At 42.8% G+C, this 17,309-nt stretch overlaps 1 long non-coding RNA gene across 1 annotated transcript; it reads right to left on the reverse strand.

Moving 5' to 3' along the window:
- Positions 1-15,217: 15,217 nt before the first annotated feature.
- On the reverse strand, positions 15,218-15,950 carry LOC113360971. The gene is made up of 3 exons (XR_003364891.1): positions 15,867-15,950; positions 15,519-15,554; positions 15,218-15,244 (listed from the first exon to the last, which is right to left on the reverse strand). It is a non-coding gene; the product is annotated as an uncharacterized LOC113360971 (long non-coding RNA).
- Positions 15,951-17,309: the final 1,359 nt, after the last annotated feature.

The following is a 17,309-nucleotide window of genomic DNA, read 5'->3' on the forward strand; positions in this document are numbered from 1 at the left end:
ATGGTGTGGGAACGAAAATCTGATAAGCCCCAATTAGGTCCTATAGGCCCCAATTTAGCCAGGTTTATTTGCCCCTGACATAACCTCTAGTACCAAACACAGCATTTTTTTAGCACAACATTTCCTTCGTAGCAGCACCAAAAACTGATGAACTGATTATTGGAGACGGTGACAATCTTTGAACTCCGTCATTAGATCTTAATAACAAGGTTATCATGGGTCTGTATATATGCGGAAAAATGCAATCCTGTTTTTCCCGGATTTCAAAAAGAAAACAAAAAGATTGGATTGGATTTGGACAACATACGGACCAATGCTGTTGCTATTGATCATTGATTCTAAATGGTGCATCTCTGTACTATGCACGCGGATTCTCTTCAAAGAATAACTCTTTATTAGGGCCATATAATTTGTGCTACTTGGTTCGTAAAAACATGGAGCTGATACACTTGGTTCAATACGTTTAGCTGCAAGAAGGTGTTGCTTCGAACCCTTAAACTTGTCCTGACTGATAAGCTGCGTTCAAAAGGAAGAAAATAAAAATGAATACGATTTGTGTCGACCGTAAATGATAAGCAATCACCTAATCTTTTAGGGAAAGAAACTTGCATGTAAATTTCAATACCATCTCCATGAGTTAGTGTCCGTATGTAGTCCAACTCCAATATTCATGTTGTTGTCATCATTAAGGTATGATGATGAAACATAGAATTTACTAAACGTAATCATTTAAACCATACTAATGCATTATTAAACTGAGAATTTAGTTAGCTAGAGAAATAACGTTATGATAGAATTTTTAGGTGTAAATGTAAGTCCTCGAAGACTATAATAGATGATAAGGTTTTAATTTAGACAGGGAGGAGAATGTTAGTTAATTGAAGATTAATTATTTTCTAAGTTAGCCGTGACTGTTTTGGGAAAGGGGTTTCCTAAGCCGGGTAGAATTGTTGGTGGCCAAGTTTGTAACCTATTGTTGATGGTGGTTTTTAGCTTAGGGTTAAAATCGTAAAACCGTACAGATGACATGACGTCACTATGACCATTAGCATATTTATTGAATCGATCAACATGCCTACGTAAGAATTACCAGGGTACCTTTTTTTTATGTGTCATGTTCCAAGGCAAAACCTTTAACATTGACCGACATCATCTATGCCAAACCCTAATTCTCATGCTACCGCGCCAAGGCATGCCAACCATGCCAGCCGCACCACTGTGCCAATGACAAACCATGCCAGCCACATCTCCGTGCCAAGTCATGTCAACCATGCCAGCCGCACCACTGTGCCAATGGAAAACCATGTCAGCCACGTTTTCCGCGCTAAGGCATGCCATCCATGCTAGCCTCACCATGCCCCAATGGCATGCCAAACCCTTGGCCCAACCATGCCAAGCCAACCGCACCTTTCCTTGGCCCCAACCACGCTAGCCGCACCATCAGCCAATGGCATGCTAAACCCTTGGCCCCACCATGCCAAGCCAACTACACGTTGCCTTGGCCCCACCATGCCAAGCCGTCCGTACCAAACCCTTGGCCCCACTATGCCAAGCCATCCGCGTCATTGGCATTGGCCCCACCATGCCGGCCTTCCCTATTCGGCTACCAAAATGAAGGCGTGCGATGATCAACGGCATCCTAGATGCAAATCCTAGTCGTCCAAGGTCGCCAAACAACACATGGTAACCTTTGACCCAAAACCTTAGTTTTGGCCACGCCAAACCGTGCCAAGGCATATGTCATGCCACATGTGCCAATGGCATGCCAACCACCTTGCCGCGCCATACCATGCCGGTCTTCCCCATGCGGTTATCAAAACGAAGGCGTGCGACGATCAACAGCCACCCTTCCATCCTAGATGCAAATCCTAGCCGTCCAAGTTCACCAAACAACGCACGGTAACCTTTGGCCCAAAACACCTAGTTTTGGCCACGCCAAACCGCGCCCAGACATGCCATGCCACATGTGTCAATGGCGTGCCAACCACCTTTCCGCGCCTTACCATGCCCGCTTTCCCTATGCGGCTACCAAAACGAAGGCCTGCAACAATCAACGGACACTTTTTCATCTAAGATGCAGATCTTAGCCGTCTAAGGTTACCAGATAACACATGGAAACCTTTGGCCCTAGTTTGGTCGCGCCTAAACAAATCCAAAACCCTAACTTTTGGCCGCGCCTAAACTGGGCCATAATAACGCCATACTAATCATATTTTCATGCCACTGGTTACCAAATGAAAGGTTGCAATAATCAACGACTACGTTCCTCTTAAGATGCAAAATCTCGATCGTTGAAGGTCACCACCGAGCCGGAAAGTTTCCCAAGCTCAACTTTCCAGACAACAACAACATGCTACATGTTTTCCACGAAAACACTCGAGACATCAATACACGTACAAACTGGGGGATGCTCATTGGGTATTGGTTTGGCGGTTTACAACATGCGGCGTACACTACGCTCGTTACAAGAAAGTGTCATAAGGATGGGGCGGTTATTAAATACAGGGAGTAATGGTGAAATGCTTTCTTTTATGGAACATCAATTCCAAGCGTTACCGGTTACCACCTCCTCCCATTTACTCACTCGTTTTCCATTTCTTAATGAGACCAGAGTACGTTTCACTTCGACTTGTATAAATAGGCATTACCTATTTCCACCAAACAACAAGTTCAGGTCAGGAGGATACAACACTCAGAAAACATTTGCTAGCTTTCCATCTGTTATCTTCCCACTTTCTGACATAAGTCGTGAAACAACTACTCTTCCATAATCAACTATTCTGGTCTCAACACTTTCTTCGCTTCCCTCCCAAAAACCAACCCTTCTAGTTCATTTTGTGACCGAAACAAGTCTGGAATGGCCATTTCTTGGTTTAGGCCGGATTTGTACAGTTTGATCTCTCGAATCTAAAGTACTCCCTTGCAGTACATTGTTTAGGGTTTAAATTCGTTTTTCACCCACACACACGAAATTACCAAAATCAGCAGAAACTGTTTTCACCCTCAAACAATTGGCGATCACAGTGGGAGATTGATCTTTCGGTTACAATGTCAATATTCGACCATCGATCTCATGCTTCGACCAAGACATCAAGGCGGTAGAAGCAGGCGACCGCTCAGGGATCGATGACTCAGTTACCAGACGACCCGATTGACAGTCTTGACACGGCGAGGGATGACTGGGGACTGCCTAGAGGTTGAAAGCGCACGATCCAACCATGGATCGACGACTCGATTATCAGATGAGATGATTTGGGACTTTCCATAATCACGGCGGTGCCTCCCGTAAAACTCAGTCTTACACCCAGAAGATTCCCTTTTCATCAGGAGACCTGAAAAACCGAGTAAGTCTTACCTAGAAAAAATATATGGTTTGGTATTTCAAGTTTTCACGGGAATGATGAAACCGATAGCCATGTTATGTTTCACCCTATGTCATCTATCGACATGCAACGCTCACGGTTCTATGGTTTTCCTGGGATGTTTGCGTCACTTGCAATCGTACCCAAGACAACATCATTCCGATAACAATCCACTCCAAAACAATTCATTCCAAAAGAATAATCCAAAATCCTCATGGTAACATTTGTCTATCAACCCAAAAATCCAGGAAACCAAAACCATAAACTAGGCGTTTCATTTGCCTTTAAAAAAAAAACCTAAAAATAAGAAGTTCAGAAGACATAAATACATTCAAGAAAAGTTTTTCAACAATATCTTGCTCTTCTTAGAAAGAGCCTCCTTCGTGCTTTGGAGATCCGCCCTCTTCAACTTCAGCTTCCTGGACAATTTTTCGACTTCCTGCTTCTTCACCATATCCGCAGAAGGACCTTCGACTGTTTCGACCAGCAACTTTTCAACCTCAGAGAAACCTTCAACGAACCAAGGAACATTGAACTCGAAGTTTACACACATGTCACGATGGAACCTCCAGCTCGAGATTACATCCTCAGAAACAGTATTACCGGTCACGTTGCACATGTCGTCAATCGCAGACAAAGCTTCCTTCACACGTTTAACCAATGCAAATCGACTAGTAACCTTCTTGGTCGTGGCTATATGTCCGTAGCTTTCGTATATCTTGGTGTATAGCGCCGCATGTTTGGCTGGCACGCTAAATCCCCTGATTAAAACATGATCCGGATAAGGAACCAGGTATGGAGGGTTGAAAGTGGTGCCCGTGTCTACATCAACAACCGGCAAGGGATTCCTAACGACAATTTCACCTGCGACCACTGGATTACTCTCCATTGTCTGAGTCACAATGATGTTTTCATATCGATCAACATCCATTGCAAGGTTGCCCGGTGCGGCTGCCATAATTGGAGACAAAACTGTATCACCACCAGTCTCCGTCTCAGGGACATCTTCAGAAACGGTTTCCTCCTATGACATCACGGATTATATATTTTCCAAAGAGAAAGAAAAAAAAACATGCGGGAGACTCACTAATTCGCTTTTAGACTGGCTAGAGGAAGATTCGGCACTGATGTCGGAAGAACTACTCTCTCCATCACTGAACTATGAGCTTTCATCCTTCTCGGGTTCACTATCGCCACGGATAGGCTCAGCACCGCCAGCCTCGGTCTCGAGAAGCGATGTTTTCTGACTACTTGCAAGTTTGGTAAAGGCGTTCACGCTGATGAGACCCTAGGCAAGATACAAATATGGATACTCAGGAAAGAAACAAGGATATACACGATCCAACTAAAGTCAAGAGGAAAATTACACGTACCCGCATATTGGACGAACTGAAATTCGGTAGGGCTGTCGAAACTGACTGTGAATCATCTGCACGTCTTTTAGATATTCGTTCCTTCACTTGGGGACTATCTGCATTCGGGCTAACGGATTTTCGCTTGGGCGAAGAAGGATCCCTCAGCAGTGGATGCTCCGCTAAAACCGCAGGAGAAGGCTTACCGCGACGGTTTTCTACCACATCATTCACGAATCCATGGAAAACGAGAAACTCATCCTGCCAAAATATGTTATATTTGGAGGTTGTTGATGGATTTCGTTTCGCAAGCAGGAAAGGGAGACTTTTACCCGATACAAGAACAGTAGCATCGATAATAGTTGGCAACGAGACTTCTGGAACAACCGGCTGACGAACAAGTGGGACCCCTTGGTCAAAACCCATATGCTGAGCCGCCATATCGATATTGTAAGAGACTTCTTTGCAAGATCCTTGAAAGAAATACGGCACATAACCGGGCGTGCAGCTTCGCATGAACACCATCTCTCCAACACTCATATCCTCTTTATCGGAAGACAAAGACATGCTCGGAGCAGGAGCAAAGGTACTGATATGAGTTATGGACGCATGCACCGGAGCCCATGGACGAAAATTGACGTGTGCGAGTTGTCAAGGAATCCAACCAGGTTCGAACCAATCTTTGGGCGCATATTCGACCAGCGCAGTATCCTAGAGCCACCCCAAGACTCGGGAAGTACGGCCAACAGTTTTGGAGCATACCTTTCGAAGTGCTCCCACATCCACGCTTGGAGAAAGGCGGCATGAATATACGAATCCACTTTCATGTAACCATTTGACGCGCACATATTCGCGATCAGCTGAACCAAGTGTGTCTACAAAGAACCAAGAAACAAGCCGCCAATAGGGAGAACGAAACCTTTTGCCAATTTTATGGCAAACTTGATAATTTCCTGTCGTATCTCCTTCTTACCCGAGCCGTCATCGAAAATTTCTCTGGATAACCAAAGAGCCAAGAACGCCGCGATATGAAGCGTACTATTCTTCTGATTCGGCTCCAACTCATCGGGAAACCAATGAGACACCCACAAGCCATAGAAGCACCTCGTCTAGTTTTATTTCCGAACGAATCCTTTTGATTTCGCAACCAGAGCGGCGCGCATTTCTTATTCATCTGCAGATTTGACATCGAGGTTTCCTATTACAGGAAGGTTCAGCAACACTGTCACGCTCTCTAAGGAGATAGTCATTTCACCCCACCTGCATATGGCCGTGTGAGTGTCTGGACACCATATGGAAATAAAAGCAACCAATCCTGGAATATCTTTCCTTATTTGAAACACTGCGGAAGCCGCGACAGCATCAATGATCTGCGCCTTGGTCAAACTGGCTTTTACACATTCCTGGCTCATCATGAATCGCATCCATTTCTCAAAGGGACGCAACGGACTCACAGAGATTTTAAAGTCAATAGGAGAAGCATGATACTTTTTCCTTTGAAGACAAAACCTTATTACACCTCCTTGCGGAACCGACTTGGCCTCTCCTTCACTTTCCGGACCAATCATAAGAATCGACACATACTTGGGATGATTTCTCCTAATCGTGGCGGATGTTGTAAAGAACTCATCATCTATATTTGGCTTGGAATTGCCAGCATCTTTCAGTATGGCAGAACTTTTCTCAAATGACATCCTAACGAAAATTCTCTCACGCTACTTCCACCTTCGAAATAACTACAATGGTACAATACGAAGAGAAGTTATTACGGAAACTGCATGGAAATTATTTTATCAGACACAGGAGATTCATCCTGGACGCAAGCCAATTTGTTTCAAAGTCATAATGCGCATAGGCAAAGAAATGGGGACTGACAGACCCTGCATCACCACCTCATGCCAAGACAATACCCTGCAGCGGGAAATTGGCGCCCGGCCGAGGAGGCGCGCCCCAGTAGGGGAACCATACACAGGGTCACACCAGGAAAAAGGAGTAAACCCTAGAAGCTAGGTTTTCGCGGGAATGGAATGACTATTACCAGCTCATGCATGCTTACTTTACACGGTAATTGAGGCGGCCAACATCACTACGGTATTCACGCCTAAATGTTACTACAAGTTTATGCAAAGCATACCGATTGATACCAATGCAGAAGGACAACATTTCTACAAGTTCATGAAAAGGTACGCCTAAAACAAGGGTTTGCACTACCACAAAAAAAAAAAAAAAAAAAGTTAAAGAAGAAGTGTTGGAAGACATACCTGGGATTTGCTCGTCTGCTTTACTGTTACCACACGGCCATAATAAAAAAAAATATAAGTGTGAAGTAAAAGGAGAGGCCGGACCTTCTTTTATAGGCGTGATACTTGGGAGTTTGAATAAGGAAAGGACTTATTATTTGAGTCAAGTAAGGAAAAGAGGCAATCGGGCTCGCGAAGACCAATCACCATGCCAGGACCGTCCGCGCCATTGCCTTGGCCCCACCACGCCAAGCCGTCCGCCATGCTTGCCTCGTCAGGACCGCGCCATGCCTTGGCCCCACATGCCAAGCCGTCTGCGCATGCTTTTCCTCACCAAACTGCGTCATTTCCTTGGCCCCACCATGCCAAGCCATCCGCGCCATGACTTGCCGCACCAACACCGAAAACTCGTCAAGTCAGCGTCATGATGTTACCTAACCCATCCAAGGTGATGCAAAGCCATACTAAGCCGATGATCTTCATCTCACCACTTCACGGTCTACACCACGAATAGAATCTACGCAAGGCCGCCAAACACGAGGATCATGGACTCTCCTTACCTCTCGAAAAGGTTAGTCGGACCTTCCTGACAATCATTCCACGACTTGTCGTTTCGATTTTTTTCCTTTCCCGTCACCATCTTATGCTTACCTCGCAACAATGCTCCTGTTCCGAGCTAAGCAGGGGACTTAATGTTGATGGTGGTTTTTAGCTTAGGGTTAAAATCGTAAAACCGTACAACTAACATGACGTCACTATGACCATTAACACATTTATTTAATCAATCAGCATGCCTACGTAAGAATTACCATGGTACCTTTTTTAATATGTCATGTTCCACGGCAGAACCCTTAACATTGACAAACATCATCTATGCCAAACCCTAATTCTCATGCTACCGCGCCAAGGCATGCCAGCCGCACCACTGTGCCAATGGAAAACCATGCCATCCACATCTCCGTGCCAAGTCATGCCAACCATACTAGCCGCACCACTGTGCCAATGGAAAACCATGCCAGCCACATCTCCGTGCCAAGGCATGCCAGCCGCACCACTGTGCCAATGACAAACCATGCCAGCCACATCTCCGCGCCAAGGCATGCCAACCATGCCAGCCAAACCACTATGCCAATGGCAAACCATGCCAGCCACATCCCCGCGCCAATGCATGTCAACCATGCCAGCCGCACCATTGTGCCAATGGCAAACCATGCCAGCCACATCTCCGCGCCAAGGCATGCCAACCATGCCATCCACGTCTACCGCGCCAAGGAATGTCAACCATGCTATCCGCACCATGCGCCAATGGCATTCCAAACCCTTGGCCCCACCATTCCAAGACAACTGCACCTTTCCTTGGCCCGAAACATGCTATCCGCACCATGCGCCAATGTCATGCCAAACCCTTGGCCCCACCATACCAAGTCAACCACACCCTGCCTTGGCCCCACCATGCCAAGCCGTCCGTACCAAACCCTTGGCCCCACTATGCCAAGCCATCCGCGTCATTGGCCTTGGCTCCACCATGCCGGCCTTCCCTATGCGGCTACCAAAACGAAAGCGTGCGACGATCAACGACCACCCTTCCATCCTAGATGCAAATCCTAGCCGTCCAAGGTCGCCAAAGAACGCATGGTAACCTTTAGCTCAAAACCCTAGTTTTGACCACACCAAACCGCGTCAAGGCATGCCATGCCACATGTGCCAATGGCATGCCAACCACCTTGCTGCGCCATACCATGCCGGCCTTCCCGATGCGGCTACCAAAACGAAGGCGTGCGACAATCAACGGCCACCCTTCCATCCTAGATGCAAATCCTAGACGTCCAAGGTCGCCAAACAACGCATGATAACCTTTGGACCAAAACCCTAGTTTTGGAAACGCCAAACCGCGCCAAGGAATGTCATGCCACATGTGCCAATGGCATACAACCCACCTTGCCGCGCCATACCATGCCAGCTTCCCCATGCGGCTACCAAAACGAAGGCGTGCGACGATCAACGACCACCCTTCCATCCTGGATGCAAATCCTAGCCGTCCAAGGTCTCCAAACAACGCATGGTAACCTTTGGACCAAAACCCTAGTTTTGGCCACGCCAAACCGTGCCAAGGCATGCCATGCCACATGTGTTAATGGCATGCCAACCACCTTGCCGCGCCATACAATGCCGGTCTTTCCCGTGCGGCTACCTAAACGAAGGTGTGCAACGATCAACAACCACCCTTCCATCCTGATGCAAATCCTAGCCGTCCAAGGTCGCCAAACAACGCATGGTAACCTTTGGCCCAAAACCCTAGTTTTGGCCACGCCAAACCGCGCCAAGGCATGCCATGCGACATTTGCCAATGGCATGCCAACCACCTTTCCGCACCATACCATGCCGACCTTCCCTATGCGGCTACCAAAACGAAAGCGTGCAACAATGAACGTCGACTTTTTCATCTAAGATGCAGATCTTAGCCGTCCAAGGTTACCAGTTAACACATGGTAACCTTTGGCCCTTGTTTAGTCGCGCCTAAACAAACCCAAAACCCTAACTTTTGGCCGCGCATAAACTGGGCCATATTAAAGCCATACTGATCATACTTTCATGCCATTGGATACCAAAGGAAAGGTTGCAATAATCAACGGCTACCTTCCTCTTAAGATGCAAAATCTCGACCGTTGAAGGTCACCACCGAGCTGGCAAGACTCCCAAGCTCAAATTGCCAGACAACAACAACATGCTACATGTTTTCCACGAAAACACTCGAGACATCAACACATGTCACAAACTGTGGGATGCTCATTGGGTATTGGTTTGGAGGTTTACAACGTGCGGCGTACACTACACTCATTATAAGAAAGTGTCATAAGGATGAGGCGGTTAGTAAATACAGAGAGTAATGGTAAAACTATTTCTTTTATGGAACATCAATTCCAAGCGTTACCGGTTACCACCTCCTCCCATTTACTCACTCGTTTTCCATTTCTTAATGAGACCAGAATACGTTTAACTTCGACTTGTATAAATAGGCATTACCTATTTCCACCGAACAACAAGTTCAGATAAGGAGGATACAACACTCAGAAAACATTTTCTAGCTTTCCATCTGTTAGCTTCCCACTTTCTGATACAAGTCGTGAAACATTTACTCTTCCAGAATCAACTATTTTGGTCTCAACACTTTCATTGCTTCCCTCCCCAAAACCAACCCTTCTCCTTCTCTTTGTGATCGAAACAAGTCTGGAACGACCATTTCTTGGTTTAGGCCGGATTTGTACAGATTGATCTCTCGAATCTAAAGTACTCCCTTACAGTACGTTGTTTAGAGTTTAAATTCGTTTCTCACCCACACACCCGAAATTACCAAAATCAGCAGAAATCGTTTTCACCCTCAAACAGGTACGAAGAAGCAAAAATAAGCTTATAAGATTATATATATAAAAAATTCTTGTTGGGCCTAAAATAGGCTTTGGAGCCAGCTGGGCAGGGGTGCAAGTGCATAGGCTTCTCCCCTGAAAAAGCATGTCACCTGTTTGGCCTACCAAGCCTGATTAGTTCAACAGAAGGTGGAAGATTTATTTTTTAATGACACGTAGGATTTTAGACGTTCATTTTAACTAAATCAATCTCCAACAGTAGGTCCTAGAAAATAGGAGGGATGAAATACTAATTTTGAAGGTTTTGAAGAAAGTCTTATCTTGACCTTCTGAATGACCTCCATGTAATATTTTTTATTTTTAATAATTAATTAAAATACAATTAAACGGTTAAGATTTCATCACATAAAGTTTTCTAAAGGTCAAACCTCTATACTTTTGGAGATGGTTTATTAGTCATGGGGTCCTATATTTACTATAAGTGTAAATCTTCCTAGATAAGAGTCTCAAAATAATTCCACGTATGATTTTTAACACCCGCTATCGGAGATGCTCTTAAAAAAATGGGCCTTGATAAGATTTTGGGCCTCAAAATAAGTGTTATTACTTATTACCTGGCGTGCGCGGCCTGGCAAGCAATTTGGGTAACTGAATATGAGGCATGTACTCCTAACTAGGGGTGTGCAACAGACGGACGGTTGCGGATTAGGGGTCACCCGCAACCAAACTGTTAAAGTTGCGGATTTGGAAAATTGAACCGTGACCGACCCAATCACCCGCGGATTTCATATCCGCAGATCAGCGAGTTATACGGACCGGATGCGGATTAACCACAAATTTAGTAAGAAGAAGAAAAAAAAAATCTAAACATTGCGGGTGTTGATCTATCTGTGTGGCTTCTTTAGTGCACAACACGAACTGGGCTGAACCCATATCGGCGCTTCCTAACCTTAGGGAGTTATCACTTTCTGATTGTAGCATTTCTGGTCCATTTCCACTTAATGGATTTTACAATCTCTCAAACCTATCTCCGAATGGGTACTAATCCTTTGAGCTCAACGATTCCTATTCAGCTTGCTAATTTCACATATCTTTCACTCCTTGAACCTTGACTTGAACAACTGTCAGTTGCAAGGTTCAATGCCTTATCTTCCACAACTTCTGTACATGGATGTCAGTGCTAACAAAGATCTCATGGTTGACCTCGGTCACATGTTCGATCACTACTGGGCACTGGCCTAAACTCCAATTGCTTTCAATTACTTTGACTAATGTTGTTGGGCCGATTCCAAGTTCTGTTACAAATGCATCATCACTGCTGTCTGTTCTTGCAGAGTCCAAGTTCTGTTTCAAATCCCTATTAAATTCCCTTATCACCCTACGGTGCGAGTAAATCCGCGGATTTACAAAACCAACCGCAATCAAACCGTTAAACCTTGCGGATTTGAAAACTCACCCGTGTCCGGCCCATAGACTTTTGCGGATTGGTTTTCACCTCCACGGTTCCGGATTTTATGCACACCCCTACTCCTAACCTTCTTTTGTGAAGATTTGAAAAGAACATAAAGTTTAAAAAAATACTTGTTGCAGGTGAAATTTTGACCACCATTACAGGTACCCTTCCATTTCTTAGGAGGAGGACCAAACCCAGCATCGGAGAAACTTGCCGACTCAGGCCAGATTCCAGTATCGAGGAAACCAATTATAGTATTCCTTTCAACAGAAGGAATTCTTTTCACATTCTCAGTAAGACCTAAGAAATCCCAGGACCTCGTAGTTTGAAGTTGAAAGATACGGTTTGGGAAGACCGAAACGATACCCTTCATACCTGCATGCATGCACACACACAGACACAAGCACAACGTATATTATAACATGTATGACGAATCTACGACCAGCAACAAATTTGATTATGTACATACCATAAACCTTTTGAACTTCTTTTTCGGTGAGTTTGGCTGAAAATCCATTGAAACTCCTTTTATAACTGTAAACTAATGTGTCCTCCACGGAGCTGCATGAATGGTCTCTTATTATTATCAGTTCACAATTATCTTTCTTTTGTATAATCAATCAACTAGAACTATTACATGTAAATCTGTTACGTAGCTTCCCTCGACGATATCCTGTAGGATAGTTTCGTGGTGAGATAAAGGGCTAAATTCATCCTCACTTGGAAGCTCACCCATGTATACAATATAAACCTGCATCAATCGACATGATAATCGTCATAAGAGTGTCGGGATAATTATCCGCAATGCGTGATAGAGACATGATCATATATATACACAAACCTTTCGGTCTTCATGTTGAGAATAACAACAACTAACGGTAAAGGAGGCAATAACTAGGAAAACAATAAACAAAGTATAGGAAAGTGGTGTAGCCATTCTTTTTTTTTGATCAAAAGGGAAGTTGTATTAAGAAGTAGAAGAATGTACATAGTTTCTACCAGAGGTAGATGAAAAAAAGAAAGCTATAGATTACATGAAGATAGAATCCCAGGTATTTAACACAGAACTTGAGAAACTCAAGTGAATACGATGTCCTGTTGCAGCTACCCAAGCTAAGACTGCAGATTTAACTTCGTTAACCAAGTCATCATCTGTTTTATAAAGATATTGAGTTTCGAAACATCTGCCGTTCCTTTCTCTCCAAATCGTACTAACAATTGCTGCCGGAATCAAATCCCAAATATAATTACCAGAGCTTGAGAATAAATGGTGATGCCACATATCTTCTAAGATCTTCATAGAACCAGGAAGAACCCACACCCAACCTGTTTTAGGGATCAGGCTAAACCATATCTTGTATGCAATCTTACAATGGAGAAATAAGTGGTCTTGCGACTCAGCACCAATTCCACATAAAGCACAAGAATTATACAAGTTCAAACCTTTGTGTAGAAGTACATCTATGGTATTCAGTTTACCATGAATTAGACTCCACATTAAGATATTGATCTTAGGAGGTATTGCAGACTTCCAAATAAAATGATACGGAAAGTTGTCGACACCGAATTCACTAACCAGTTTTGCATAAAGTGATTTGACTGTAAAGACCCCCATGGTGTTGAGTCTCCATCTTCTCGTTTCTGGCAATCCATCCCGAGCTGGTGGGTTGTCGCCAATAACAGTTAGAAGTGCATCGTAATCTTCAACCTCTAAAGAATGAAGTACTCTCTTGAAATCAAACTTCCAATTACCGTTCGAAGATACCATGTCTGCTAACTTGACGTTTCTATCTCTTGATAACTTATACAAATTTGGATAAACAGTTGCTAGAGGAAGTTTACCACACCTTACATCATTCCAAAAGGAAATTCCTCTACCTGAATGTAAATACAATGTGCAGTTATCGTAGATTAATCATACCATTTCAGCAATGCTCCGCCAACAAGAAACACCATAAGATTGAGTTATTTTACGGGGATTCCAAAAGGAGAAATCATCCCCATATTTGTCTACTATAATTTTGTACCAGAGTTTATTCTTTTCGACACCATACCTCCAACACCATTTAGCCAATAGTGCTTGATTCATTAGCTTAAGATTGCAAACACCAAGACCACCTCTCTCTTTAGTTGCACGGACCATGTCCCAATTAACTAAATGAGATGTCTTTGCACCATCCTTGTATTCCCACAAGAAATTACGCATCTTCTTTTCGAGGATCTTAATAACTGAAGCAGGGGCCTTAAATAACGAAAAATAATAAGTGGGAAGAGAAGACAAGATACATTTTAAAAGAGCAAGTTTACCTCCTCTAGATAAAGAGATCCTTCTCCAAACAGATAATCTAGCATCAAACTTCTCAAAAATTGGATCCCAAATTACTTTCGAGCCAGACTTTCCACCAAGAGGCATACCCAGATACATAAAAGGTAAGCAATCAATTGAACAACCAAATTCCTCAGCCCAGATAGCTAAGTCAGGTACATCCCCCACACCAATGAGTCTAGTTTTAGATGTATTTACCTTTAGACCAGCGATGAACTCAAAGCAATGTAAAGCAGAGAATAAGTTAAGTAACTCTTCCTTGTTATTATCCACAAAGAAAATAGTGTCATCTGCATAATGAAGGTGATTGACTATAATTAGAGCTGGCAAACGGGCGGGCCGGGGCTGGCTTGTTACGGGTTACACGGGTTCGGGTTAATACGGGCCAAAACCCGCGGGTTGATATTCTTCACGGGTAGTCATTTCTTCAACCCGTGCCCGTAACGGGTAAAGCTTGCGGGTTCACGGGTTACCCGGCTTGTTAGATTAAAAATCAAATCAAATTTTAATTAAGTTAATTTAGGACAAATTACAAAGATCAAACACAAGTATTACAATAAGCAAACACAAATCCTTCCAAATCCTTCCCTATAACACCTAACATACATCTAATCAGTCCATTTTCAGCTCAACCCATCGTTGCTTCAATCGCAGCAAGAATTCTATACATTTGAAGGTGAAGTTTTTCTCTTGATGAGAATCATCCAAATCCAAATGATGGACACCAACTCTTCCCTCAGTTGAGCCAACTTATATACAAAATAAAAAAAAATAGTTAGTCGGGAAACATAAAAGAAGTAGTCACCAACCCCTTTTAGAATTAGTAGATAACTTTACAAGAAATGACACCATTTAGTTACAAAACTAGATAATAAAATTCAGAGTGCAATACCATTTTAGATGTTCAACCCCCGTGATGGCTAGAACTGAGTACTGCCAGTTAAAACATACTACAAAAATGTTGCAGAAGAATCTGTGCATTAGCTCCTTCAAATCACAAGGGATTTTGTTGAGACAATTTTTCAACCACCCTCCAAGCACGAACCTTGCCATTTTAGTCACCAACTCTTACTGCCATCAATAGCTCTCTATTTCTCTCCTTTTTCCAAACAAGAACAGTCCCATTTAACCAAATCATCTTCCACTCTTTAAAGAAATAAAAACAGAGATGAAAATCAATTTCAATTAGAATATATACTTCAATTAGAATTATCATCAACAACTGCAATTACATCCACAGGACCATATATACTTCAATTAGAATTATCAACAAACAAAGTCATACCTCATTGATTCAACAATACTACTAATAATTCGATCACACCAGTAACTCATATTTTTGCAATTTGTCGTAGGTCATAATTAAGGCGGAAAAAATTAAATAAAAAAGGAATGCAAACGGGAAGGATGATCTACTGACCATTGAAAGTGTTGTGGATCCATCACCTTCTTTGGCCTGCAGAAGTATGTAAAGAATTTCAACTCAATCTCAATGCATAAGAAACTATTAATAAACCAAACAAATGAAGAATGCCAATTAACCATCTCATAAAATTGTGAGGAATTTTCTAGTTACGTCTTTTATTTATAATTCTTCGTAAACTAATGATGTCAATAAAGTTCATCAAACTCGTACCTTTTCAGCATCTTCTCGTGCTTAGATGCTAAGATGATCAATAATCAAAGATTGCAGAATCGGTGGCTAATTCACTATGTTTTCAGAAAGAGAAATCAGATAAGCAAACATAATTTGGATTTGAGGGTTTACCGTCTTCCTTGAGGATAAACAAGAGCATCAATTTCTTTGTCTGGCCACCACCAATCCATATTGTCTTACATTTACTTCTGTTAATGGTCCGTCTAACCAATGAGTAAAACAGAAACTGTGCAATAATGCATAAAACAATCAATCAATCTAATGATTTACTAAAATTGCAAAAATATGAATTACTAAGGCATACCTCATTCAACAATATATATTTCAATTGGAATTATCATCAACAACTGCAATTACATCCACAGGACCATATATACTTCAATTAGAATTATCAACAAACAAAGGAATACCTCATTCAACAATACTACTAGTAATTCGATCACACCAGGCATATTACTAATACTAACTCACTTCAGTTCTGCGTTAATAACTGCAGTTCAACCTAACAACATGCACATCCAAGTATCAGTTCAACATATATACAATATCTTAAATACTCATCTCAAATCCCGGTTCATCAACAACCACATAGTCTCGACAACATACATAAATAACTTTACTAATTCGATTGAGAAGAATAATTACCTCAAACCAATCCAACTCAAGCAATTGAATTAGATTCTTCTTACTCTGACCTGACTCAGAATTCATCTCAAGATCACCACCATCTACCAAAACCAACTCTACCCTTCTTCTGTCTCGATCTGAGTCTCATAATCAGCAACCCTCAGAAACTCTAATTTATAAATTGGGGAAGAACATGAGGAACCCTAAATCTGCAATTTCTTAATCAATTTTTCAGGATAACTCCACCATTTACATCAAATACCAATCAAAAACAAACTCATCTTCTAACTTCTTCTTATTCACCTTTAATTGAATTCTCGATCAATTACAGAAAACCCTAACTATTGATTCTTCAATGATTCGTCACTGAATCAACTTCAAGGCTTAAATTAAAAAACTACTCATGAATCTTCAACAACAATAACTTCATAATTTATCTTCTAAATCTTCATAACATCATCCAACTCTATAAACTCTAATTCATATCTTCACTGATTTAATATTTCCTCTTCTCTCCTTGTTCAGCCAAGAACAACACCACCTCCAGCAACAACCCATGACTCTTGTCTAATTATCCCAACCTCACCACCTCAGAGCCCTCACAAGAATTCACCAGAGGCGAAAAACAGAAAGAAGAGAAGAAGAAAGAAACGAGAAGAAGAAGAAAATATAAATGAGAGTTTATCCTCTCGGTCGATTAATCCAGTGAAGGAGAGGCGACACGTATGAAGTGCGGGTTCACGGGTTAAACCGTGGTTTCACGGTCCGGGCCGGGTTAACCCGTTTCTCGACGGGTCACCATTTCTCCAACCCTAACCCGGCTTGTTTAGAAACCAGCCAGTCCGGGTTCGGGTTTTCACGGTCCGGGCACGGGTTAACCCGCGGGTTTCGGCTTGTTTGCCAGCTCTAACTATGATGCTTGTAGGG

This window comes from Papaver somniferum, chromosome 3 (assembly GCF_003573695.1).
Source record: "Papaver somniferum cultivar HN1 chromosome 3, ASM357369v1, whole genome shotgun sequence".
NCBI classification, from domain to species: domain Eukaryota; kingdom Viridiplantae; phylum Streptophyta; class Magnoliopsida; order Ranunculales; family Papaveraceae; genus Papaver; species Papaver somniferum.